The sequence below is a fragment of the Camelus ferus genome, chromosome 5 (assembly GCF_009834535.1).
Source record: "Camelus ferus isolate YT-003-E chromosome 5, BCGSAC_Cfer_1.0, whole genome shotgun sequence".
NCBI lineage: Eukaryota > Metazoa > Chordata > Mammalia > Artiodactyla > Camelidae > Camelus > Camelus ferus.
In genome coordinates this window covers 59,819,964-59,846,161 of record NC_045700.1, presented here as the reverse complement: position 1 = coordinate 59,846,161, position 26,198 = coordinate 59,819,964, and the positions used below count along the sequence as shown (strand labels likewise).

The window sequence follows — 26,198 nt, the reverse complement described above, 5'->3', positions numbered from 1 at the left end:
GGAGACCTCAGAGTAATACTGACAAGCTAGAGAACATTCAGGGGAGAGCCAGAGAGTCTGTGGCAGATAAGTAAGCATGTCAGATGGGGAATTTTTTTTTAAATGAAATGGTCTATCCTGGAGAAGAAAAGATTAAAGAAGATATGATAGGTATGTTCAAATATTAAAGCAGCTCTATGTTTTATAGAGGAATATGTAATTTATTTTTACTTTCTGTTTCTGGACTCCAGTACTAGGAACAATGGATGTATTACATTTTTACTAAGACTAAATAAAGAACTTTCTAAAAACTGCAACTGTATGGCCAAAGAAAGGGATGGCTTTGTGAGGGATGAATGCAATCTCTGTGTTCTCTAAAGCAAAACTGGGAGCTCATCTGTTGGGGGTACTATGAAAGAGATGGGGAACTGATAGGGTAAGAGCCCTTTCAAATAGCAGTGTCTATAATTCTCTCCATCCATGATTGCCATAAAGCTGCAGGCACTTGGCTCCAAACATAGATTTTCTTCCTTGTAATAAATCAAGGGACCCAGTGATAGCATTACATTCTGCTCTGCCTAAGGACAGAGTTGGGCATCCCTTTTTCTCATTCAGCCATAGACCACATATATATATATGGCTTCTCTCCACAAGGATATCGAAATTATTCCTCTTCCCCCAACTCATTTTTAAACATTAGTTGAACATCTGGTCTTTGATTTTATATTCTGTTCCTTGAAGAAGCCTAGTCCATTTCATAAAAAATCGAGCAGCCCAGATCAGGTTTACATTCAGTGAAACTTTGTCCTTTTTTTTTTTTTCCCTTCCATTTATAAGGTACCTTCTGGTGATCACTTCTTGGAGGCCTGGTGGTCAGTCTACAAACCCCGCGTCATGCTGCTCGGTTCTGCCCCAACGTTCCCCCTTCAAAGGTGCAGTCAAGCCCAGACACGAGAATATGGGTCCATTCACTGGCTGACTGTAGGAGGTGAGTGAGCCAAACCCCTGCGTCTTCCTGAAATGTGTTACTGGATGAGAGCACAGAAGAACGCCAGTTTTTGAGTTATACTTCAACTGGTCAAGACCAACAGTGTCATATCCAGTAGGCATGCTTACATCAAAACATTCATATTCCGATACGACCAGTCTCAGGTATATCCTTATTGTGTACAGAGCGTAAAGAAGAATATATCCATTCTCTCTGGTTCCTAGGCTTGTTTCAATTTCAAATAAGGAAATCTGTGACCCTAGAGCACTAGAATGTAAGTGGTGGTCTACAGATACACACACACACACACACACACACACACACACACATACAGACAGCCTCCTAGCAATTTAGTAACAGTATGGCTTTTTGGTTATTGCCATTTGTTTTTTTTAATTTGAGATGTCAGGCATCATATATTGATACATTTTAAAATAACTCTTCTAATCTTTTCCTTTCTTTCATGCACCCTAGACCCTTCTCTCTCAAACATGCTACACAAAATACTAGATACAGATTAACAGCAGGCAAGATGAAACTCTTACGTATTTTTCAGTGCTGTCACCCTGAAAGTCTAATGGAATGTGTTATGTTTCTGATGAAGGAATCATTTTTGGCACATGACCTTCAAATGATTTGATTGAAAAGGAAATGGCCATTTGTCACCTTTCTCCCTCCTCTTACTATTGCAGACAAAGCATGGAGTAAGAGACATTTTTACACCTGTCAGTTGATGAAAAGGAGGAAAGTTGGCATGTCCTAGGCAATTAATCTCAAAGAATGGGTAAAAGTTTAGATAAAAGGCCCATGATCTCCTCTTTCAACCTGAAAACAGCCTCTACAGAAATATTTATAATCCATAAGGCATGAGCCAGAAAGGAGATAATTCTTTGAAATATGGGTGCGTAAATATGCATCATGAGTATAACAGTTCTTCTTAAAAAAGAAAATATTTTTTAAAGCTCTTGAGAAAGCAATAGGATGAGGTGTGAAGAGACTTGACTTCTCAGCCCAGCACTGATAATTCCTGTAAGTAGACAGGTTACTTAACTTCACAGAGTCTTAGTATTTTTTACCTGTAAAACAGACATTCTAAATGTCATGGCAACACAATACTGAAAAGATTTAATAAATGAACATGTATAATATGTTGGGCAAATTAGACTCTGTAGATATTCGCCTATCTTTAGCTAATAGAAGTAAGTCTTTGGCAATACAAAAAATAAACTGGAATTAATCTTTCACTTTTTAAACATTTTTATGATTGAATATATCCTTTTAAAGGTAGTGCATGCATTTGTGGTTCAAAACAAAAATAATACTGTGTGGTTTTGTGAGTGTATGTATTCATGGACATATACACATATTCATACACACACATATAATTCATTTCATAAGCAGAAAAGTAGTGGCACTCAATAACTGTTGAAGGCCTTCCCATGAATGTCTTTCAGTTTCTCTGAATTATCACATCACAGATTCGATGAGTTTGGACTGTGAAGTGTCAAATTTGGCTCCATAAGCTGTTCATTCCCACCGGAGGCACAGAAAGCTCGCACCCAGCTCCATATGGAGGACCGCCTTCCCAGGCAGCTCACTGGAATAGGATGCCGTTGGCACTTCTGCAAAGTGGCCATCAGGAAGCTTTTGCTTTGCTGACAGGGAGCACATCTGGGTGACTTTTGATTTTAAGTGATCCAAAACTAGTCCATATAATCTAGAAAGTTGGAGAGCATTCAGCAGATAACTAGGTGTAGCTTTGTAGAAAGAATGTTGGAATCAGAAAGCTGGTTTAGGGGGCTGAGGGTCTTACTAGTTGTTCAATCTTGAAGGTATTGCTTAATTTCTCTGAATTTCCACTCTTATCTATCAACAAATGCCAGTCCACTTGCCTAAAACTGAAAAAAAAAAAAAATCTTATTCCTTAACACTTCCCTCCTTGCTGTCTCTGCTACAGCTTCACAGGTCTTCTTTAAAATCCTTAAATATGCTGAGCTCTTGTTCACCTCAGGACCTTTGCACAAGCTTCACATTAAGCCAGGAACTTCCTGTTTTGGATCAGCTTCAACTTTACATCTTCATAGAGGCCTTCCCTGACCTCCTCTATGAATTTCTGTCTCATACCACTTGTCATCATTTATAATTGTTTCATTTGTTTGCTTTAATTGTAACTTGCTCTGCTATCTTACTGAAATACAGGTTCATTGAGGGACCCCAGCTGTCTTGCTGACCACCATATTCTGAGTGTCCAGTAAAGTGCCTGATAAGGCTCAGTAAAATATGCTGCATGGATCAAATATCATTTTCGGGGTTGTTGAGCAGATTATATAATTTATGACATAGTCTACCTTCTCGATAAAGTAAATCTTTTAGAAAATAATTTTTAGGGGCACAGTTGGTACACGATGCATCTAGTTCACATGTTAAAGTAGCTGGTCTTTGGCTGTAAAAGCAAAGTTTGCTAGGGCCACTGTCTGCATGGAGTCAAAGTCATTGCTGACCCGCTGACGGGCCAAATTCTAGAGGAAAATCCCCTTCAGCAGACAAGATGTATCCCATTAAACATATCCACAGCTTTAGAAGCACCAGCAAAACAATTTTCAAAGCTTTCCTTTCCTAGAGGCCAGTCAGGACTTGAGCATTACACAAAGGAGACTTTTTCTCCACCCCTCTTACAACATGGTGAGGTGGCCATTACAAATCTGGTTGTGCATCCCGTACACAAATTTGAGATATGTGGGCTTTTCGTCTTACTTTGTCTCCGAACAAAAGAAAACTGTTTCATGAGCCTCCTCTGCATTTTAAATAAAAACGACTGTCATTTGAAATCCCCTAGAAAAGGTTCGTTAAGCTATTGAAGAATGCTTCTACTCTATTTTTCCAATTGATGACTTCAATCCAGGTCTCTTTAAATGATTCCAAGCAGATTATGGGAGAAAGAGGCTTCTGCAGATGCCTTCTTAAACTCGGAATAAGGCCAGTAAAAACTAATGATCTAACAACAAACAACTGCCAATTCTGTGTCACTGAGTCATCTTCTGTTGGGAAGTGTTTGGATTTCATTAGGCTTTTAAGTACCGCAGGCTGATTTATTATTTCCATTTTTATTTTCTTAGTGGGTTGTCATGAAATTTCACATCATTAATATGAAGAATAAAGTGCCAAATAAGCTATAATTTCCTAGATAAGTACAGTAATGATGATAATAATAATCACTGAAGGCTCCCACATTTATTTATATCAACTGAACTCCAAGATGGTACAAAAGTCATCCTTCAGAATATTTAATCACCTCTTTCCTACTTCGTCTTCCGATCTCTGCTCTCATTCTGCTCTCTTGCAGCTTTTTTCCCTTGTGATACTCAACCCACATCTAATATCTAGGCTTGGCCTTCTTTCTAACATTGTTTATATCCTTACATTCATTTCAAATTTTTTGATGGGAGTTTTCTGTGCAGTGTTTATTGAGCCATCTCTAAGGATACCATCGTGAAAACCACAAGTAACTTCTGGGAGGGGATTAAATGAAGCTACACGGAGAAAATAAAATAAGTTTCCTTATTTCAGGATGCTGGTCAAAATGGAAATTTTAAGTACTACTTGAGTTTTTGTATGTTTCTCTAATTAGAGAAGTTCTTCTCTTCTATACGTCTTCAGTTAATGTGTGTTACTGGTTCTCCAAATGGCCATGTCTCGATGTCAGCATATGCCTGCTTTCTTACTGATGAAAGATGTTAAATTAAATTGTTACATGGTTTGGGGCAAATCCTCTGTAAAGTCCTTTTACCCAATGAATAAAGACCCAAAGAGAAATGTGCTGTGCCCAGTAATCTATACAGCATAATTAATTACAACCTCATGTCTCAAGAGTTGAAACACTTAGATTATGTTTTTGGGGGTTTGTATTTACATGCAACAGTGCTACAAATATTAGATATATTATTACAGGGAATACTGAAACATAAATTCATGGAGTTTTCAATCTTTCATCAGCAAGGGCAATCTGATTCAGGTGAATATCTAAGCAAGTATTTTTCTAGTATTTTGAAACTCTGACCCAAAGTAAGAAATAGATACTATATGGACCCCAATACATACAAGTACACACACAGTGGCTAAAATTAAGGCTTCATGAAATAATACCCTCACTGGATATGAGAGGTGAGTGTGCTTGTCATGTTGAAGGTATAGTAAAGGGTCAATGTGGTTGAAACAGAGGGAAGGAAGGTACAGGAGATGAGCTCAGAGGCACGAAAGATCCCAGGTCACGGAGGGTCTCGTAGGTCATCGTGAGGTTTTCGGTTTCCATTCTAAGCATGTGATCAGAACTTCAGAGGGATTTCTGTGGAGGAGGGACATATCATGACTTGGTTTCCTCTGCTGTGTCATGAACAGACTGTAAGGGGCCAAGGATGGAAGCTGGAGACCAACCAGGAGGCTATTTTCATAGTGCAGGTGAAGAATGATGGAGGCAGTGAGAAAGGGGCACTCCGGAAAGAGAGGAGGGCTTTGGAGTCTGTAACCAATCCTGATATCGCCACCAAGAAAAAGCTGAAGAAACACAAAAATAGAAGTGAGGCAAAGAAGAGAAAGATAGAGTTCCTGCATCCAGGGTATAAGGCCAAGAGACAAAAGACAGTGTCTCAGCTTACCCCAAAGCATGAACTTTCTGGTCTACCAGCTGATCTGAAATCATAGCAGGTTTTATTATTTAATTTAAACTCTGGTATAGTTGTATATCATACAGTTTAATATAATTGTGCTCATTTTTTAAAAAATATTTCATACTAAAAAAAAATGATGAAGGTAGGATGAGGGCAGGAGTGGTGAAATAGGTAAAAACAAAGCAAGACAGAACAGTTTGTTTCTGGAGATACTGTGAAGATAGAAGCTCCTTGAGAGATGGGCTGTGTGATGTGTGATGTGAGAAAAAGGCACAGGAATAACGGTGACTCCCAGGTTTAACCAGCTTGAAAGATAGAGGTGCTATTTCCAGAGATTGGGAAGGTAAAAGAAGAGCACGTTTACAGGAAGAAAACATTTGAAAATTTGAGCTGCTTATTGGGTAACCTAGTAAGGACATCTGGTTGGAGGTCAGAAATTCTAGTCTCAGATCCATGAGAGAGGACCTGGCTGGATGTATACCTTTGGGAGTTGTTAAAATATGTTGATATTTAAAGAATTGGGACTAAGAATCACCAGTCACCAAAGGAGTCAACATTGACTAAGAAAGAAAAGATCTTAGTTTGAGTTCTCCTGAATGCAACCCTAAGACAAGGACTGGAATGGATGCAATTTAACTGGAAAGTCGGACTGCAGAAAGCACAGACAAAGAAATGGGGAAAGTGAAACAAAGGAAGGAGAAAAAAACCAATGAAAGAAATAAAGGGTTGTTTGTAAGCTGGTTACCACCAAGGATGATTGGAGTTCAATTCCACAGGGGACCTTCTGAGGGACTGAATGGAACACATCAGAACTATCCTGCCAGGAGATGGGAATCTGCAGTATTTATCCCACAATTCTTGTCTTCATTAGTTGAGGAATGCTCTGGAGGGTGTTGGGTCCCTGGCTCTTCAAGCCCCAAGGAGCTGGGGAAATTCCTTAGGCATAGAAGCAGAGATCTGGGCCTCGGGGCATAGGGCAGGGCACCCAGGGGTCTGGTGGCAGGTCTGAAGACTGAATTCTGTTTGGAGGTTCATAACAAGAGGAGACAGGGAAGGAGTAGCCAGTGTAATGAGAGGAAAACTAGAAGAGTGTGGTGACTGGGAGTCCAGAAAAGTCATTCTAGAAGGGAATGATACTAAGCACTGGCTTTTGCATCATAGAATCTGAGAACCATTTCATTGCAGTGGGCTGGGATGGAAGCCTAATAGGATTAGGTGCAAGAGGAAGAGAAAAGTTGAAAACTTAGTTTGAAAAACTTATTGGAGGAGTGTTGCTGTAAGGAGTTGCAGAGGAGAAGGAGGCTGGAGAGACAGCAGGGTATTCTATGACATTTGTACCAAGGTGCAATGAAAATGAAAGATCTGATGTGTTTGAGATTTCTAGCTTCATTCAGAAGAAGGACCCATTGGTTTGGCAGGGCCAATGATGAGTGAGTCTTCATTTGGGGTCTATGGCTACAGGCCTTGCATATGTCCCACCAATCACCCTCTGTTCCCTTAAAACGTAGAGGATGAATAGATTTGGAGTCATATTTAAGGCCACTATTAATGATTTTATTTTCCTAAAACTGTCATATTAAGGAGCAGTAGTAACTCAAGAGTTTGAAAAATAGTGGTTGTGTTTATCAACTAACTTAGCAAAGATTTTTCAGGCTATATTAAAAGAACATGGAGCATTTCAAATGAATTTAAAAATAAACCCATTGTGGTATGTGTACATATATATATATGTGTGTGCATGTGTGTGTGTGTGTGAAAGGACAATTTCAAATACAGTTAAATAAGTTCTGAAAGGCATTTAGTATCATTAACCTCTTTCTTTCCCCTGTGTTTTCCATCCTTTCTGTTTTTCATGTCTGTTAATTGACTTCACAAGTTAGCCACCTCTGATGACTCTAAAGTTGCTTAACAACCATTTGACATATCAGAAAGAAACTGTGCTCACAGCCCTTGAAGATATGGCAGCGTTGACATGTGGTTGTTTATGTTGTAGAACAAATGGAAAGCGGTGGCATTACAAATCTGATAGATTGGAACAAAATTGTTATGAGCTGGCACAAAACATAAAAGGAGAAAAAGCTGTTCAGAAGAAAAGCAAAGCCAAGACACTCTTCATTTAAAACCTACGTTCCATGTAGTTTTCCTTTAAAATGTCAATTCTCTTTTATGCTGCATCTGAGTGAGGAATTAATAAGTTTATTTCATAAATGCCTAGGTTTTTAGGAAAGGCAATAGTTATGTCCTACTTTCAAATGTCATTCACAGAGACTTTTCAGATACATGTACAGATACTGTCTAACGCTAAGCACAGTCTAACAAGGTGATTTGAGTTCTCCTTTGGAACATGAAGAGTCACCAAGAGGAGTCAATTTACTCTTCAGTTTGAAATCTAATGGAACTAGTTATGCAGAAAAAATACCACAACAAAATTGAAGTTGTAGGCACACTACAAATGAGTGCCCTCCAGTATAATGTTTATACCAAAAATTAGATATTAGCCAGATCCAGATGTTAGACATCAACCTGTGTGTGTGTGTGTGTGTGTGTAAAACAGTTGGAATGGCATATAATAAATAAGAGCCATGATCAGAAAGTAAATCACCGTGGGGAGTTATAAGAAATAGTGTGTTAATTTACAATCCAATTCCATTTTCCTTTAAAAATATTTTGGTAATTCTGAAGGTAGTTCTTCCCTCTGGGTGGTTAAATAGTCTCCTTACGTTTACAAGTCTGACTTAAGTTTACCACCTTGTCTAGTTGTAGCTGGTCCAAGGACCAAGCAGGTGATGTGCATGCGCGAGGTCCACAGGCAGTAGCACCTAGGCGGACACGGCCTAAGCCAGAGAGAGCGGTGATGCCCCGTTCCTCCCACTGGTGTCAGGAGGGCAGCCACTACCCAGCTCTGGGTGATTTCTGCCAAAAGGCGATAAACAAAATTTCTCATTTTTGAAAGAGAAATCTCTTTCCCCCTCTTCAAATTTACATTTTTACTTGAAATACCTTAACTTTAAATATACTTCAAGTATTAAAAGGCATTTTGCAGTCCACTAAACTGTATTTGAAGAGCAGGTTTCTCCCACAGGTAGCCAGTTTATAAACTGCTCTATGAATTCAACACAAAGGCAACACAACAAGCTTTGGCTTGGAAGAATAAAATAATGCCATTTGCAGCAACAGGGATAGAACTAGAGATTGTCATTCTAAGTGAAATAAGCCAGAAAGAGAGAGAAAAATACCACATGATATCACTGATATGTGGAATCTTAAAAAAAAAAATGGACACTATGAACTCATCTACAAAACAGAAACAGATTCCCAGACATAGTAAACAATCTTACGGTTATCAGAGAAAGAGGGTGGGAGGGGATAAATTTGGGAGTTTGAGATTTATAAATGTTAGCCACTATATATAAAAATAGATTAAAAAAAAGTTTCTTTTGTATAGCACAGGGAACTATGTTCAATATCTTGCAATAACCTTTAATTGAAAAAATATGAAAACAAAAATATGTATGTACATGCATGACTGGGGCATTGTGCTGTACACCAGGGATTGACACATTTTAATTGACTGTACTTCAATAAGAATGGAAAAAAAGCTGTGGGTCGGGTTTTACATTTAACACTCCTTCACAGTTTCTTAAATGTACAGAGACATTCTTTGTCAGCAGGGTTAGGAAAAAGTAATTAGAGGTTAATTAAAAATCACACATAAAAGCCTGAGGAAGAATACCAGAGAATCTTCTGGGGTGCCAGAAATGTTCTAGATCTTGGTGATCTGGGCAGGGACACTAGTGTATCTGTATGTAAAATGTCATTGAGCTACACATTTAAGACCCATGCACTTCATACATGACTGTATATTTGGTATGGGTGTGTGTATATATCTCCCAACCAACAAACTGCCAAATTTAGAACTTTAAAATAATCAGATGGCAACCTCAATGCAGGAACAGACAGGGCAATGACCTCTTCCTTGGGGTGTGCAGCTGAGACAAAGCAAGTTCAAGTGCACTGTGTTACATTTAGTGGAAAAAAAGAAGACTTCATGAAACCGAAAGGTGAAAACTAGTCCTATCTAATTCCCCTCCACCCAGTATCTTCCCATCCCAGGCTACTCGGTTCCTCATCTCAATCTAAGTGGAGGCTCATTTGGGACAAGCTTCGTTAAATTTTTCTCATGAGTCACAATGGACCAAGGATATGATTGAGTGAAGGCAAAGGCAACAGGTTCCTTCAGTGAAGATAAAAGGTATATCAGATTCCGCACACATGTCTACAAGAACTGAGAGGGGTGAGCGTCCCAGGCCTGAGTGTCCTTGTGGAACATCCTGCTGTGGATGCTTCAGCCCCACCAAATAAGCATCCCATCTGGAGCATCGAGACGTCTCTTTGTGGCCCTCTTTCAGGGTGAGATGGAGCAGGGAATCGGTAGATGCTCTGACTGCTTGCCTGTCTTTTCATCAGGTGCAAGCAACTGGTGTCAACCCCAACATGTTTCCAAGGGCAAATCTCAAGACCAGGAGGAAATCTTGCAAAGGCCCATTTCCAGGCATCTCATTGCCCTTGCTGGCTCAAGCTTCACATCTGCTGGGGTCTATGATAGCAGCTTCAGTTCAGCCAACATTCATGAGCCCCCATGGGGCACACAAACATGAGGCAGCCACAATCCTCACTGGATTAGTTCATTAATGCTGCCAAAACAAAGTACCACAAACTGGATAGTAGCTTAGAACAACAGGAATTTATTATCTCACAGTTCTGGAGGCCAGAAGACTGAAATCAAGGCATCTGCAGACTCAAGCTCCCTCTGAAGATGCTAGAGAAAAATCTGCCCCAGGCCTCCCTCCCAGCTTCTGGTAGTTCCTTGGCTTGTGGCAGCATAACTGCAGTCTACACAGGGCAGCCTCGCTGAATGTATGTCTAGGTTCCGATTTCTTCCTTTTTTAAGGACACCTGTCACTTTGGATCAGAGGCCCACCCTCACCGAGCTTGACCACGTCTTAATCAGTGACATCTGCAACTACCCAGTTTTCAAATAGGGTCACATTCTGAGGCCTTGGGGGTTAGGACTTCAATATGAGTATGAATTTGGGTGGTGGGGATATGATTCAGCCCATAACACTTGCCCTCCAAGGGTCTATGATCCGGTTATATACGCCCGTCACTCAAGCCTTTTAAAAATAACAGATGAAATCCCACTGGAATTTGTTCCCATAGCAAGGATTTTTCTAATGCTATCTACCTACCAACTGTTTGTTTCACGATTTGTCAGCATGGTAATAAATAAAACTGGTTTATGGACATGTCAGTATTGTACACATATTTCAACTATGACAAAAAGGTGAATAACAATACCACTATGGAGAAATATTATGTGATTTTTTTAGTATGAGGCAAAGAGTCAAAAGGCTCAATAATGGATTCCATTAAAATAAGGCAGAGGGAGATAGAAATGCTATTGACGAAAGCACCGCATTTCCATTTATCACAGCCAAGAGAGCGGAGCGTTTAACCCCTGAATCTGCGTCTACATGACAGGGCAGAGTGGAACTTTGGTGATTATCTGGTTACTTTAATCAGCTTGGACATTTCATTGGGACAATGTAAGCTCCAAGTGAACAGGGCAGATGTTTGAAAGAATTATCAGAACAGTAACCTAAAAATGAGGTTCAAAGAAGGGGACCTAGAAAGGAGAGGTCAGTAAAGAGAGTTTTGAGACTTTTCTCCTGGATGTTTACAGCTGATAATGATCATCACAGAAATAGAAACATCACACACACACACACACACACACACACACACACAAGAATTAGATAAAGTTCAACAGGTAAAATAGAGAATTCCAGGGGTGGTGGAGGAGTCTTACCGTAGGGGCATTTGCAGCTCTGAACATTGAACACATGGTTTAACTTGCTCCTTTTATCCTTTCTGCTAAGACGGAATCAAGTAGCACATCATCCCAAGGTAACTTTATGTTCTACAGACGTATTTCCTTGGGTATACTTCATTGTACATTTTCTTGCCACTTGTGTTCAAATAATAAAATATCATAAAAATTCTGTCTGGTGGGGGTGGGTGGTGTAGGTTTTTATTCTGCACAAAAGTGTCAAAGCAAAGTTGACTTTTCTCTCTCCATACTGTTATCTTCTCTTATATGGACTACGTGCAAACAAATACCAATCTGATGAGGATAGTCCTTTGCTTAAAATGCTTTAATGGCTTTCCATTGCCCTTGAAGCCAAGTACAAACTCTGAGACGTGACCTGCCAAGTCCCGCAGGATCTGACCCCAGTTCACTTGTCTAGTCATAAGGAATGTTTTGCTTTTATTCTTTCAGTTCTCAAATAGCCAAAGCTCTCTTTTGACACTGAGCCTTTGTCCCTGCTATTCCCTCTGCTTCTGTATTTCCTCCTCTCTGCCTGGTGAGCCCTTACTCACCCTTCAGTCTCCATCTAGATGTCCCTTGTTTTAGGAGCCATCTCTGATCCCCAAGTCCACATCTCCACACCCTCTCCTCTCGGCAGCTGGCACTTCCTCATTTCATAGCACTCACCTCACTGCACCGTAACTGCCTGCCTCCTTGTGTGTAGTCCCCCGTAACACTATTTTTCCAGAGGGCAGACACGGATTTTTCTCTTGTTCAATATTGTATTCTCGATGTCTTGTGGGCAAAGTTGGTACCAGACAATGTTTTGAACAAATGAATAAATCAATAAAGGAAAAAAGAAATATATACTCTTCTGTAGTATCTGGAAGATGAGTAACTATTAATAATTATGTTAAATACCCTTTCCGTTCAAAAACAAGTGAAAAAGTGTTGATAGTAATGAAGATCAAAATAGTGGTTACCTTTGGGAGTAATGATGGGGGAGAGACACAAAGGAAACTCCAGAGGAGCAGAAGATTTTCCCTATCTTGACCTGGGTGTTGGCTTCATGCACTTCTGCATATATACAGGTACTTTGAGCAGTACACTTAGGATCTGCATGCTTTATTGCATACATTAACAAGAAAGAAAAAAAGTTTAAACTATTTTTATCTCACTCTAATTCCAAGTATGTATTTTACTTTACATTAGCTCAAGAAAGTCTGAGTTCTGATTTCAAAGGTAGTCTTCTAATTCTGTTTAAGACTGCAACCATTTGATAAGATTGGCCCAAACCTACAAGCACGGATAGGGTGGGCCAGTGAAGGCCTCTTCTTCTGCCTCTAGAGCCCAGAGCAATTTCAAACCAGCTAGGTGTCTGTCTGGGGTTGGTCTTGTCTAAGCATCCTGTGGGAGTCAGGCTTCCCAATCACATGAAATCTACCCTATCCTGGTTCTAACCTGGTAGGAACCAAACTGATTGCACTTCCAAAGCCTCTATTCAAATGGGTCTTAGCAAACCCAGGAATCCTTCTTATCAGTAGTCACCCCGAACTGAACGCACCTCCAATAATAATCAAAGAGCCCCTCTGACCAATGATGGACTTCCCCGGTTCTCAAGATGACTTCTTCAAGGGGACTTCCAATGACCTAAGCAGAATTCTTGTGTAATTAAGCCATCATTCCAGCATATTATCATGTAAAATTGCTTCAAGAAATTAGTTCATACTTCAAGGGGAATGGAATTAATTTTCCTCTTGTAAACAGATTTAAATCTATATGTGTATTTATAGAATTCTCGAGTTACCTTCATTCATTGTTGCTTTTGTTTCACATAGAACTAGTAACATTTTTGGAAAATAGACTATTCATTCTGGTGCCATATTTGAAACCAATTATAACATTTCTAAATCAACTTTATTCTAACCTTTCTCCCTCATCAAACTAATCTTTAGTTGCTTTATTTGCTTCACTTCAGCCTTGTGGTACTTAAAAGCCTGCCTATGTCTTCAGCTATTTGGAGGGTTAAATAGGTTATGCAAATTGAGTGCAAATTGTCTTTGCAGATTGGGCTACACCATTATTCTGGCTTTGTTGCATCCTGCAGTTATTCAGTCTGGAATAATGGTCAGAATAAGCAATCGCAAACTGGTAGTTGTCTTTGACTGAGGAATATTTATTATTGTTATTAGATGATGTGCAAGCTATCGGTGCACTGTTAGGGAGGCAGAGGCATGCTTCTCTCTGAGATTTTATCTTTTACAAGGCACATAAAATTTCAGGTTTGCATTTCAGCTTCATAAATACACACACAGAGCTAACACAGATCATCCATCTTGAGTTTCTTTTGGTTCAAGAAGCCAAGGAATTAAATCCCATATACCCTATACAAGCTGTGTATTTAAATCAGCTTTCATGGGGTGGGTGGGGGAGTTCAACTGCTTGGCAATTCAGGACAAGACAATATTGTAACTTGAATTTAACAATATTTTCAATTGAGTTCCTCAGGAAAGTGAGAGAGCTGTAAGTTTTTTCAGCTCTACATGTTATTAAATATATTCAACATTTTTCAGAAGTTTCTAAAGTCTAATTTGAAGCCATGTTAATGAAGATTCTTACTTCTAACCTTTGAAAACCAAAATATAACAAAATACTGCAAGTTATCTGTGGAAATACACACACATACATATTACAGAGTCAGTATTGGATAATGTAGCTATGTAAGAAATTACTCCAGAATATAATAGCATTTTTGCCATAGTGATGATTCTCCCCCCCCCCCTTTTTTTTATTGCTCTGCCTCCCGTCCCTCATTCGTGTAGCCCAGTCCTGTAGCCCAGTCCTGTGTTTATAACACCAAGGAAAAGCAAGACTGGGGGTGAAGGAGGACAGAAATAGCCAGAGAGTCTCTAGCTTTTGTGTTTTCAACTGCTTGAATCCTTCAGGAAGCTCCCGCCAGATGCTTGGGATACAAACATCACTGGTAGAGGGGTTCCTTCTGAGGGTCAACCGTCAGGATCAAGTGAAAGAAGAACCCTTCCTCCAGATACCAGTCCTGTGCGAACTCTGACTGAATACGCTACAGGCATTAAAACAGAGTAGGTTTAATTTTGGAAGTTGGCTCTCCAGGTGTCACAGGGCTGGGAGACCAGAAGGGGCCTCGGAGGTGCTGGTCTGGAGGCAGTAACAACAGGGAGCAGGGACCACTGGGCTGCTTGAGGGGTGGGCTTCAGTGAGGTGGGGCTCAGACCTGGGAGGATGGGGCCCCGCCCAGCTACTGTTGGCTATCCTCAGGGGCCCAGGTAGCAGATTCTGAAAGTGCTGGCAGACACTGGGGCTGAGGTATAAGCCAACTGCCATTGGTGGGACAAGTCACCTGTCCTGGGCAACACTGACAGGACTAGCAGTAAACTGGGAGGAAGCCCCTTCTCCCTTCCTCCTGCCTTCCTTCTCCTCAGCTGCTGCCAGTTGGCAGGATGAGCAAAAAGGCTGCTGGCAAAGGAGTCTGGGAAATACAGTTCCAGAATCCCAGTCCCAGCATCACAGAGTAGAGTGTAAATAGGGTGAATGTGGAGCTGAGAGGCAACAAGCAGATAATCAGCATATTCTTGTATCTGGAAAAAAAAAAAAAGGTACCACTGAATTTCAGAGAGAAGACATTGGGAGTTGAGAAGAGCTAGAATTTGATGGGGTCCTGGGATTCTGTTTCCTAGGCAGAAGCATAGAAGCTAAAGAGAAAGGATGCTAACAGGGACAAGAAACTTCTTAGTGACCTATATAGATGATTACCTGATGGTCAAGGACCCCCCAGTCCTCTCCTCCCATGTCTGATGTGACATCACCCCCAACCCCTATCAACTTAGATACCTCCTCAGAAAGAAGGAGGTGTTCTCAAGTTGATCAAGATGAAATTGTGGTTCCCAGGCAGAGTGAGGACTTGACAGAAATTAATTTGAGCATGAGAAAAATAAAGAAAGTTAATATTTTAAGTATGTCTCAATTTGTAGACTAATATCTATACCCTCTACAGTCTATTTTCAATTGTGTAAAAACTGCAGACACAGGGTAAATGTTGGAAGGTTAACACCAATTATTTTTGCAATTATTGTTTGCAATTATTATTTCTAGAGTCCAGCATTGTGACTTGTTCTTTTTTCATCTTTATATCTCATTATTTTCCTAATTATTTCCCCACAATAAACAGTGTCACTTTTACAATGCAAATTATTTTTTCAAAATTTGTTGAATGTAAATGTTATATATATTATTAATATTATATTGTGCCTCAAATACATTTCTGAATTGTCCTGATAAAAAGTCTAAATTTCCCTTTTTATTCTCACATTTTGTGTTAGGGAGATTAGAAACTGACAGATTCTGTGAGTTCCATTCCTTGATATGTCCCTAAACCTCATGCATCTTCTTAATAAAAAGAGGAGTGTAGACTTCATTTCCTTTTTCATTTTGACAGGAAAATACATGATTCCAAATTCCAGTTTGAAATTTTTATAAACTCTTTCTTCTGCCCATTGGCACCAGAGTCTATCTCTATTATGACAGTGTATAATTGATCTTGAAAATATGGCAGAAGTAATTTACCAAAAATTTGGGAGAATAATTCCAAAAGTTCAACAGAGTTCTGTTTTTGTCAGTAAAACACGGGCAGTGGAACAAGGGCTGGGAAATAAATATGATTAAAGGAAAGAAACAAGAGAAAGGTCAGGGCACTTTATTTTCCACAAAACCCTTCACACCGTAACACATATACAGTATGAAGAACTCTATTCTGTTAAAAGAAGGAAAAAAGAGAGAGAAAGACTGAGATTATTTAACTTTTGGAGAGGCTTGACTTCCAGGAGAAACAAGGATCTGGGAACTTAAAGTTTACATCTGCCTTTCGGCATCGTGCCTTGAAATCTGTTGTAAATTCCCTGTGTTATTAGTCCAGGAGATTTCCACAGAAAGCAAGATTCCTGAGATTCAGAAGAAAGAAAAGACACCCACTCAAAGATGCATTCTAGTTAGCATCGTGAAAAGGCTGACACCTGAAAGCATATTTCAGGAGGAAATAAAAATAGGTAAAAAAGGACGAATGCAAATCTGTGATTATCAGTAGAATCTGGTATCAATATTGTCAATTTCAGGGAAATATCTCATTGGACTCTCTCATTAGCTCTTATTGGACCTCATCGCCTTACCCTCTCTGGAGTTAGACTTGGCCAAGTGATGTGACTGGCCAATGAAATGTGAACAGGTCTGTGTCACATCTGGCTTCTAAGATTATGAGCCAGTACGTAACCCTCCCAGTCCTCTCCTCTCAGCCTATAATCAGCATCAGCCTGGATTCTAAACAGACCCCAGTGAACAAAGTAACTCTGTTGATCCTTGATGGCTATATAGCAGGGGGAAAACATAATCTTGTTGTTGTAAGTCACTAAGATTTGTCTGTTATTGCATCGTAACCTTGCCCATCGAATATTACAATATCCATCCTGAAAGCATTTTAAAGAATCTATGTTTTTGTTTTCCACTGAGTGAAAGAGTTGCTGCAAGTTATCATTTCAGTGACTCAAGGCAGGGGTTAAATATTTTATAACTTGCCCTATTTAAAATATATAATATATTATGCCTCCATTTGTTATAGACACTTTACTTCTGCCATGCTTTTTGAAAAACACTTTTAAATCTTGTGTTCTCATATGATCCTTTACTCCTATAGTTATTTCTTAAAATCTTTTTGGTGAATGCTTAATGGACAGCCCCATGAATACAACTGATAGGTTTCTGCTTTTTCAACCAGTACATTTTAAAATATAGGTGTCTGCATCTAGGTAACAAATCTAAACAAATTTTTCATTTTGACATTTAGGTACTTTTTCTGGCAACTGCACAATAACTAGAAGATTAGACTCTTCTTCCCTTTAATAAATCCCACAAGAAACAGAACTAGTAACAGGAAATTAGTGTTTGAAAAATCCACCATTGCATGACCGTGAAAAGAAAACTCTCCAAGGACAAGACTAGTATGGGTAGCATTAATGAAAAAATATTCAACTATTTTCTTTAAGTCAATCTTTCCTCAAAATCTTGTAAGACATTTTTCTGGGCTGTTAAGGGTCTCCATCCAAACTTGATATTGGGCTTTTTTTTTTTAATCATTCCATTTTTTCAGGTGCTCCCATCAGTAGGGTGAATTTAAAATTATTTTTGCTGGGTGTGGATCTTTTTGAGAGAACTGGCAAACCAGGAGCCTTTGAAGCAGCTGTTTTTTCATCGGCTGAAGGCAGAAATCTAATCCCTGCATTCTGACCAGATCTGACCTCAGTGAACACAGCTTGCCTCTCACAGAACAAGACTGGAGGGAAGAGCTGGTCTGCAGGTCCCCAGCTGAGAAAAAGGGAAGGCGGGGAAAGATAAGAACTGGTTTCAAATATCCTTAATGGGAATTCTCCATAGTCATTTGTCATCGGGGCTGGGTGCTGTCAGAGCTTTGATTACTGCCTCCTCTTCCCTGGGAATCCTTCTGTTTGGTCCCTCTAGTGTTTGGACTTGGGCCAGCACTTTTTTGTGTGTGTTTTCCAGGTAACTCTGAGTCTGTCTCAGAACATCCCTGGAGTGACTCATCTGTCTGTAACTGATAGACCACAGTCTGATTTTTAGCTATCCAGGTTTTCCTCATGTATCCGTGCCCTGAAAGGCGATGGTGAGATTTTTTTTTTCTTTTGTTTTCCTGCCTGTTATCTTGCTGGCTCAGAAAATCTAAAATATACACAAGCCACAGAATAGGGCATTTTTATCAGTATTTTTATTGGTTTGTTTTTGGGGTCTGTGCATCCTGAAATTTAATCAACATGTTAAAAGAGAGAGAAGGTGATCAGAAGAGGAGTGACATTTGTTAGTGGTTTCTGATGTATGAGTCTGAAGGACCTGTCACACTGAGCCACAGAATGACTTTAATTAGCTGCCTGACTGAAATGCCCTGTCGATGTGGTCCATTAAAGCCGTATCATCTGACAAAAGGAGACGTGAAAAGATGCACGGAGGCTGGCTGCGAACACGAGGCACACCGCTCATTTTTGCCTGCACCTCCACACTTCTAATAAAAGGTAATTCATCACGGCGCATTTTCCAATTTTCGGTTTGTAAAAGCAGTTGTGACTATTAATGATGCCCTGCCCAGTTTTTGCCTGTTACTAACGCAGACTGTATCCCCTTTACGGAATGGAGCTTAGCAGGCTGTGTGATGTGGCTGAAAGCTCATGGTCAAAGAGGACCAGGGATGCTCATGACCCAGTCTGTGCAGAGACCACAAACTAAGGGTATTGTCCGTACCTTTATTTCCTCAGTGACATAGCGATCTTCTCCATTGAGTCTCGGGTGCAGCCTTTTGCTGTCATCAAAAAGGCTAAACAATGCTGGGTGTTGTTGGGAAGGCTACTGAAAAACCTAACAAAAAACCTGGCTTATTCATTCATCCATTCATTCATTTGTTTATTTTTGTATCTCTTTTTAAAAAAATATATTTTTATACAATTTTTAAGGGTTACTTTCCATTTACAGTTTTTACAAAATTATTGGCTGTATTCCCCACATTGCACGAAACATTCTTGAGCCTTTCTTACACCCAAAAGTACCTCCAACCCCCAACTCCTGTGTCCCCCACCCCACACACACACACACTGGTAATCACTAGTCTGGTCTCTATAACTGTGAGTCCAAGCAGACTTATTCTTGTTCCAACCCTGGGAGTACCACATCCTGCTGTGGGTGCCAAGATCTGGCTGCCCTGCTGGGCAAGTGTTCCTTCAGGAATGGGGATGGCCTGTGAAAGCAAACCAGGAAAAGACCACAGATTTTCAATCTGAGGAGGCCAAAGTTGAGAAAAGACATGCTGGATGTCCTTAAAACAACACCATCTAGCAGGAGTGAGAGAAGATCTTGGCATTATGTTAGAGATTGCCTGGGAATTTTGCATGGCTGTAGCTCCCACCCTTTTCCAACTCTGAAACTCCTCTCAGGCCAGGAGAGTTTGCTCACTGTTTCACAAACATGGCCTGCCCTTTCTGGTGGCCATGCTCAGAACTTCACTCATGTCCTTCCCCTCACTTAGATGTCCCTATACCCTGCTGCTAAGTGTAAATCTGACTGTGCATACGAAACATATGGCATATGGTTTCCAGGAATTAGGTGTCTCTATATAACAAAAACCTCAACACAGTTGAACAAGGTAACTTTCTCTCTGAAATAATAGAAGTTAGAAGGTAGGGAGAGAGTTTGGGGTCATTAAAGATACACTTCTTCTATCTCTCTGCCCCACCATCCTGGTACCTGGGTCATCTTATCTGCAATCACAGCTCAGAAAAGAGGAAGGAAAGAGGGACAAGAAGGAGCCCTCCCAGCTGAGCCCTCCCAGCAACCTTTAAGACGCTTTCTCAGTCGTCCCTCGGGGCCCTTTTTAGATCTCATTGGCCAATTCATGGTCACCTGTCTACCCTTGGCAATAACAGATGTTAGAAAACAGTCTTAGCTTGGGTCATTGCCACCATGTATAAAATACTGATTTTGACCAAAAAGAAGAAAAAGGAGGAGGAGGAGGAGGAGGAGGAGGAGGAAGAGAAAGGAAAACTAGATATTGGGTGTCAGCTAGCAGTCTTTGCTGTGTGGTCTGACAAATAATTTTGTGGTGTGTCAAGGACACATGCAGGTACTTAGGCTATAAAAAAAAAAAACCCTGGAAATTCTAGGAAATTTTAATGAATTATAAAGGGGAAACGAACTGGTGGTTTACAGACCAAATTTTGCCTGAAGATACGTTTTATTCTGCCAATATAGTGTTTAAAATTTTGTTGAGCCAGTACTTAAAATTGGGAGAATGTATATAAATTCTAACACAGAAGGAACAGAATAAAGAGTTCTTCAAAGGGACCCTGGTTATTCCCCAGGGCTCCCCAGAAGGCTCTCACTGGGCTTACAAACGATGCATCAAATGCAGTTGTGACCACCCCGTTCTTCCTGTGTTCCAATCCCACTGGTGTACCAACCACAAAGGCTCCCCACGACTGCTGCTCTAAGAGGCCACCTGGAAATCACCAATGTTGCTAGGGTTGCTCCCAAGGTAGCCAGTCCTCAAGGTGCAAGAAGTTTCTTTGAGGCATTACTCAACTTGGAGAGAACTGTGGCCTCTGTCCCCCAACTTTATGATTTGTCCCCAGAGCAGTACTGTCCACAGCCTCTCCAAGTTCTGCCTGTGTTTCTAACTTCCCCCCCTACCCCACATTTCCAGGTATCCAATTAAAGGGCTGCACCCGCTTTTGGTCCCCAGACACCCTAACTGCCAAGGTACCAATGAGATGCCAGGAAAAGGAACTGTTGCTCTGCCCTCCTTCCTAACCTCTGCTTCCTCTCTCCTCTCAGGCTGTGCCTCCAAACCAACTCTTCCCTCCTTCACTTACAAATGAACCTGGCCTGGCACAGCAGTGGATGGGAACAGATAACTGCTGTTGTCTGGGGAAGGCTGCACAAAACCATGTCAGAGCCCTTCAGCAAGTTCAAATGTCCCATTATGCAGTGTGCGGTCACCATATCTCCAGCAAGCCTGGGCAGAAAGAATCCACTTCAATAGTGAAGAAACTGAATCAGAGATTACAGTATTTTTTAGGGAGTCAAAAGGGCAGAGACAGAGAAGCCGAAAGGCAAAGAGGGCTCTTTGATTGCTTGTTCAGTGTGGTCTCCACTGACCCTACTCCTCTAACCATGATAGAGATGTTTATTCCATAAAAGCTCAAAAAAAATCAGACATTGCACCGAGTGTGGGACAAAAATGTTGTTGTTCCCCAAGGGCTCATGTAAACCCAGAGGGGTGTTTAATTTGATAATGCAAAGGAGATATGATAACAGTTGCTTCCCCTGCTTGTTCCAGGCATCTGATAAACCAGGATTAATGTTTATGCTCAGCTATGTGAGACCACAGCAACTTCTCATGGTTACCATGGGATACCTTCTAAATATGTGCCTGATGTGATTTCCCCAAGTTGTTATGCAATGAAAATGCCATAGATGCTGCTAAGTATGGAGTTTTTTCAGTTGCATACCCGAAGAAATGTGATACTTCCCCTTAGGGCTGTAGTGTACTGAGCTTGGCTATGTGTCAGGAGATTTCAGTAATGGAGAATTAAAGCTTTTCTAGCTACAGGGCACCAACAACTAGAGACTGGTTAATTTGGGGTAAATAATTTGAATGACGTCAACTTTCTTTTTTTTTTTTTAACAAAGGAAATCTCCTTTCTAACAGAAAACGTAAGGAATGTTCTCCTCCTGGAAGATAACTTACTTGTGCCAGATGTGCTCATCACGCTTTGTGCGGCCTTTGACTATTGCACTTGTACACAGTGATTATTTCTTCAGTTGTCTCTCTTCTCTGCTAAACATGAGCTCCTTGAGGGCATGGGCTGTGTTGTTTGTTTTTATTTCCCCAACATCTGATGCATTGGAGGCATCCCATAAACGGAGGTTAGTGAGTTAGTGGGTGATGCGATGCAGTAGTCCACATGGACTAGTGGTACTTTGGAAGAGAGCCTTAGAAGAAGGACAATGTCCAAGAATAAGTTTTCCTAAAGAAGAGTCTTTGCCACACCCACAATTTTTGCTCCAGGGTGAAAGGAACAAGGATTTAACTGGTACTTCATTTCCACACAGATATACACAAACCCAGAAAACAGACTTCGGATTGAGAGCCGCAAGACGAAATCCTAACAGTCTGTTGAATCAGTCTGGCCATCTTGTCACCCTGAAGGTAATTGTATCTGGAGTCTTAAAGGGATGATGCATTGCTCTGTGTTTCCCATTCCTCTGGGCTTCCACAACGTCCTCTGCTTCCTTCCACCACCCCCTTGTATTGTAGTTTCTTTCCAATGAGTGATTATTATGGGATCGCTAGTAGGGAAGAAATAGTCACTTTTAAAACAAGATATTCAGCCCTGTCTGTGTAAAACTGTGGGTAGACATGTTTTTAAGGTATTAGTCTATTTCTCATCTCCCATTTACATGATGGGTGTGCCTCCTTTGACCTCTCCTTTGTTTGACGGTGGCGTAAACGTCCTTGCACACAGATCCCTCCTCCTATCCTCTTTTCTTCACCTTCCTTTTCATCCTGAAATACTCTTTCTTGTCCAGGGGGAAGCACACATCCTCACAGCTTATTGGTTTGCAGCAGCTGCCACAGAGGATGCTTGTGTGGAGTTCAAGTTTGTTTCTTTACTGGAGGGGGAGGAGGGAGGAACTCTGCCCCAACAGTAGTCACTAGGTAGGGGGCTCCTCCCTCTTCTTCATTGGCTCTCTATGAAACTTCTTGCCTTCTGAAGTGTCATTGCCGTGGCTTTAAAGTTTTTTTGCAAATTCAGCTTTCAAAAAGTTTTCTCTTTAATGTTCGCCCATAACAATAGCCTGCAGCCATAACCAGGATTCTCTGCTTACCTGATTGCAGCAAAAAAGACTTAGCATGATGGAGGTAGGGAAGAACCCAATGGGCTCTGCACAGTCAGACAGCACTGGGCTCAAATAACTGGCCATAACTCTGTGACTCGGAACTTACTCTCTTAGCCCTTTGGTTTTCCTGTCTGTAAAATGGGAATAATAATATCCGCTTTGCTAAATTGTCATGGAGCTAAGATGGTGTATGGGAGTTGCCTGGAAAGGTGCTTTATAGACAGTGCAAATTAAATCCACTTTTGATTAACTTCTCTCCTCTTCCCCTAGTAACAGGAGCTGGGAGATGGGGAAAATGGAACAGCGGCTTTGCTGGAGTTCCCCGTTCACTCTTCCTGCCCCGCCTCTCCTACAGTCTCCTGATACAGGAGCTCTGAAGGTCTCAGACAAGATGCGTGAGGAAAAAAGAAAGTGAAAATGTGTTCTTATGAGACAATTTTTAAGAGTTGCAACAATACCTGGCCTAGAAATTCCCTTCCCTCCAGAATTACAAATAACCACTCTATATTCTTATCACTTTGATTTGAATGGTGTCTAAAAAAGTGCAAGGTCAAAGAGCTAATTCCAAACTTTGAAAGTGTGGTTCTGTGGCCACATACACTTAAAGGAAAAACTGAGTAGGGGAGGAAGAAGGGAAGTGATTACCCTGAATCCAAAGGCTAGGTCAGTGTTAATCCTCAAGTTGATGACGCTTGCTTGTCTGGTCACAGCATTTGCTCTATCTGATTGGCAATTTATTTGAGTTTGTGGTATTACATGCGAGTGTCAGGATCTACAGAGCCATTTAGACATGAGTCTGTACATTCATACAGCTTTAATCTAGTGGAAGACACAAGAGAATCACAGGGGAAGTTAATATAAATGCCTCTCAGTTAGCCTAGTTCCAAAGTCACGAGGGTCTGGAGCAGTGCGCTGGGATCTCCAGGTCTGCATCACTTATGAGGGTAGAAGGTGCAGAGAAAACATCTTTGGCTGCAGAGTCAGTTCTGTTGTATACATTTGCTAGATCCAGCTGTGTTTCCTAAAGACTGAACATATTGTTCTGACTATTTGTATTCTTGGCATCCAACCCTGCCGCACATTTCCAAGCGCCAGGAGCACGCAGCACAGCAGTCCTTCCCTGAAAGGCTGTAAAGCCACGACTAGTTTCTTCTCCCAAAGACCCAAGGTACTTGTTAAAGCACGAGAGCTGTTTCAATGGATATGGCTCTGAGTTAAGTGTGTGGCAACACAGTCTTAGGGAGACAGAGTTCCTTTGCCTAACAGTCTCTGTATTTGTCAAAACTACCGTAGGTCAAAGGTTAGCAGTAGCGTCTGGCAGCACAAGACCAAATCCAAAAAGCTTAACTAAGCTGGGCCAGTGAGCCCAGTTCCTGCGACAGCCTCCTCTCTCCATGACTCAAAGGCCGGGTCCATGCTGCTGCAGAGCGGAAGTTCATAGGTGATGGGGGATGTACGTCAGATGTGCAAGCAAAGCGGTAACCTCGGTGATGCTTTCAGTCCCAGAGAGGGATGCAGAAGCTGGCTTTGTCACAGCTCTCGGGGGATGTTACAGAATTTCCAAAAACATGTGTTTCTATTGACTGTGTCTTTAAAATACAAAGATAAGATTTTTAGGTAGTTCAGTTTCAGAGAGAGGCAGAAGCATTAAAAGTGCATGCTAAGACTGAATGTGACGGGAGGGCATTGGAGGGATATTAACCTAGCTTGAGAAAGGATGGAAAGCAGTGTCGAGACAAAGGGGCCACTACTAGACCCCCAGAGACCCTAACTCACTCCACAGTCTAAGTACTGGAGACACATACACCATCCGGACTGCATACACCATGACTGAGCACCTCCACTTTGCACCATCTCTGACATGGAAGGATTAATAGGTAGGTTTCCTAGAGGAAAATGAGGCCTAAATTAAGGTTAAGAATGCAAACTGAAACAAACGAGAGGGTGTCACTCTTACAAAGTCTAGGCTGAATCTCTCGTGAGACATCTGATGTCTCAGATGTCTGTGTGTTTGACATACTAGTTATCAAAGCATGATACATCAAAATGCACTGTGTCCTATCACTAACCCTGACCTAAAGATGGAATTAAATGCTGCATAGTCATGGAAAATCAAGAAAAAATAGGATTTGTCTCAGGAAAAGTCTTTAAAAGTTTAATACCTCTAGATACACAATTTTAACTTAGAGAAATTTATTCTAAGTAAATATTTAGAGAATATTTAGTTACAAGAACATCCATCACTGTTTTTAGGGGTGGGATGGCTATGAAAAACTGAAAGTTATGTAAATATTTGTCCAACAATAATACATTGTATGGTATATTTATGATAATGGAATAATTTATAGCCTTTAAAAAGCAATGTTATGGAAACAAATAATCCAATTAAAGACAACAAGTATTGGTGGGGCCATGGGGAAATTGAAACCCTTGCGCACTGTTAGTGGGAATGCAAAATGGGGCAGCTGCTGTGGAAAACAGTATAGAGGTTTCTCAAAAAATTTAAACTACAACTACCATATGTTTCAGCAATCCAACTTCTGGGTATATATCCAAAAGAATTGAAATCAGGGGCTCTAAGAGATATCAGCACTACCATATTCAATACAGTACTATTAACAATAGCCAAGATAGCCAAGATGTGGAAACAAACTAAATGTCTATTGACAGACGAATGAGTAAAAAAAATGTGGTACACACATACAAAGAAATAATATTCAGACTTAAAATGGAAGGAAACTCCAATATCCAATAACATGGATGAAATTTGATGACATTACACTAAGTGACATTCACAGAAAGACAAACACTCCATGATTTCCCTTACATCAAATATCAAAAATAGCAAAATCCATAGAATCAGAGAGTGGATTGGCGGTTTCCAGGGGCTGAGAGAGAGGGAAACGGGGAGTTACCAATCAATGGGCATAAAGTTTCATTTAAGCAAAATGAATAAGTTCCAGAGATCTGCTGTACAGCTCTGTCCCTATAGTCAAAAAAAGTCTAGTGCACTTAAAAATTTGTTGAGAGAGTAAATCTCATGGTTTTTTTTTTTGACATTTTTTATTGAGTTATAGTCATTTTACAATATTGTGTCAAATTCCAGTGTAGAGCACAATTTTTCAGTTATACATGAACATAGATATATTCATTGTCACATTTTTTTTTACTGTGAGCTACCACAAGATCTTGTATGTATTTCCCTGTGCTGTAC

The 26,198-nt window shown here is 40.6% G+C and overlaps 1 long non-coding RNA gene across 1 annotated transcript; it reads left to right on the top strand.

Moving 5' to 3' along the window:
* The first annotated feature begins 26 nt into the window (after positions 1-26).
* LOC116663712 lies at positions 27-26,033 on the top strand. Its single transcript, XR_004320000.1, has 5 exons — positions 27-150; positions 817-967; positions 18,502-18,606; positions 22,196-22,292; positions 23,255-26,033. It is a non-coding gene; the product is annotated as an uncharacterized LOC116663712 (long non-coding RNA).
* Positions 26,034-26,198: the final 165 nt, after the last annotated feature.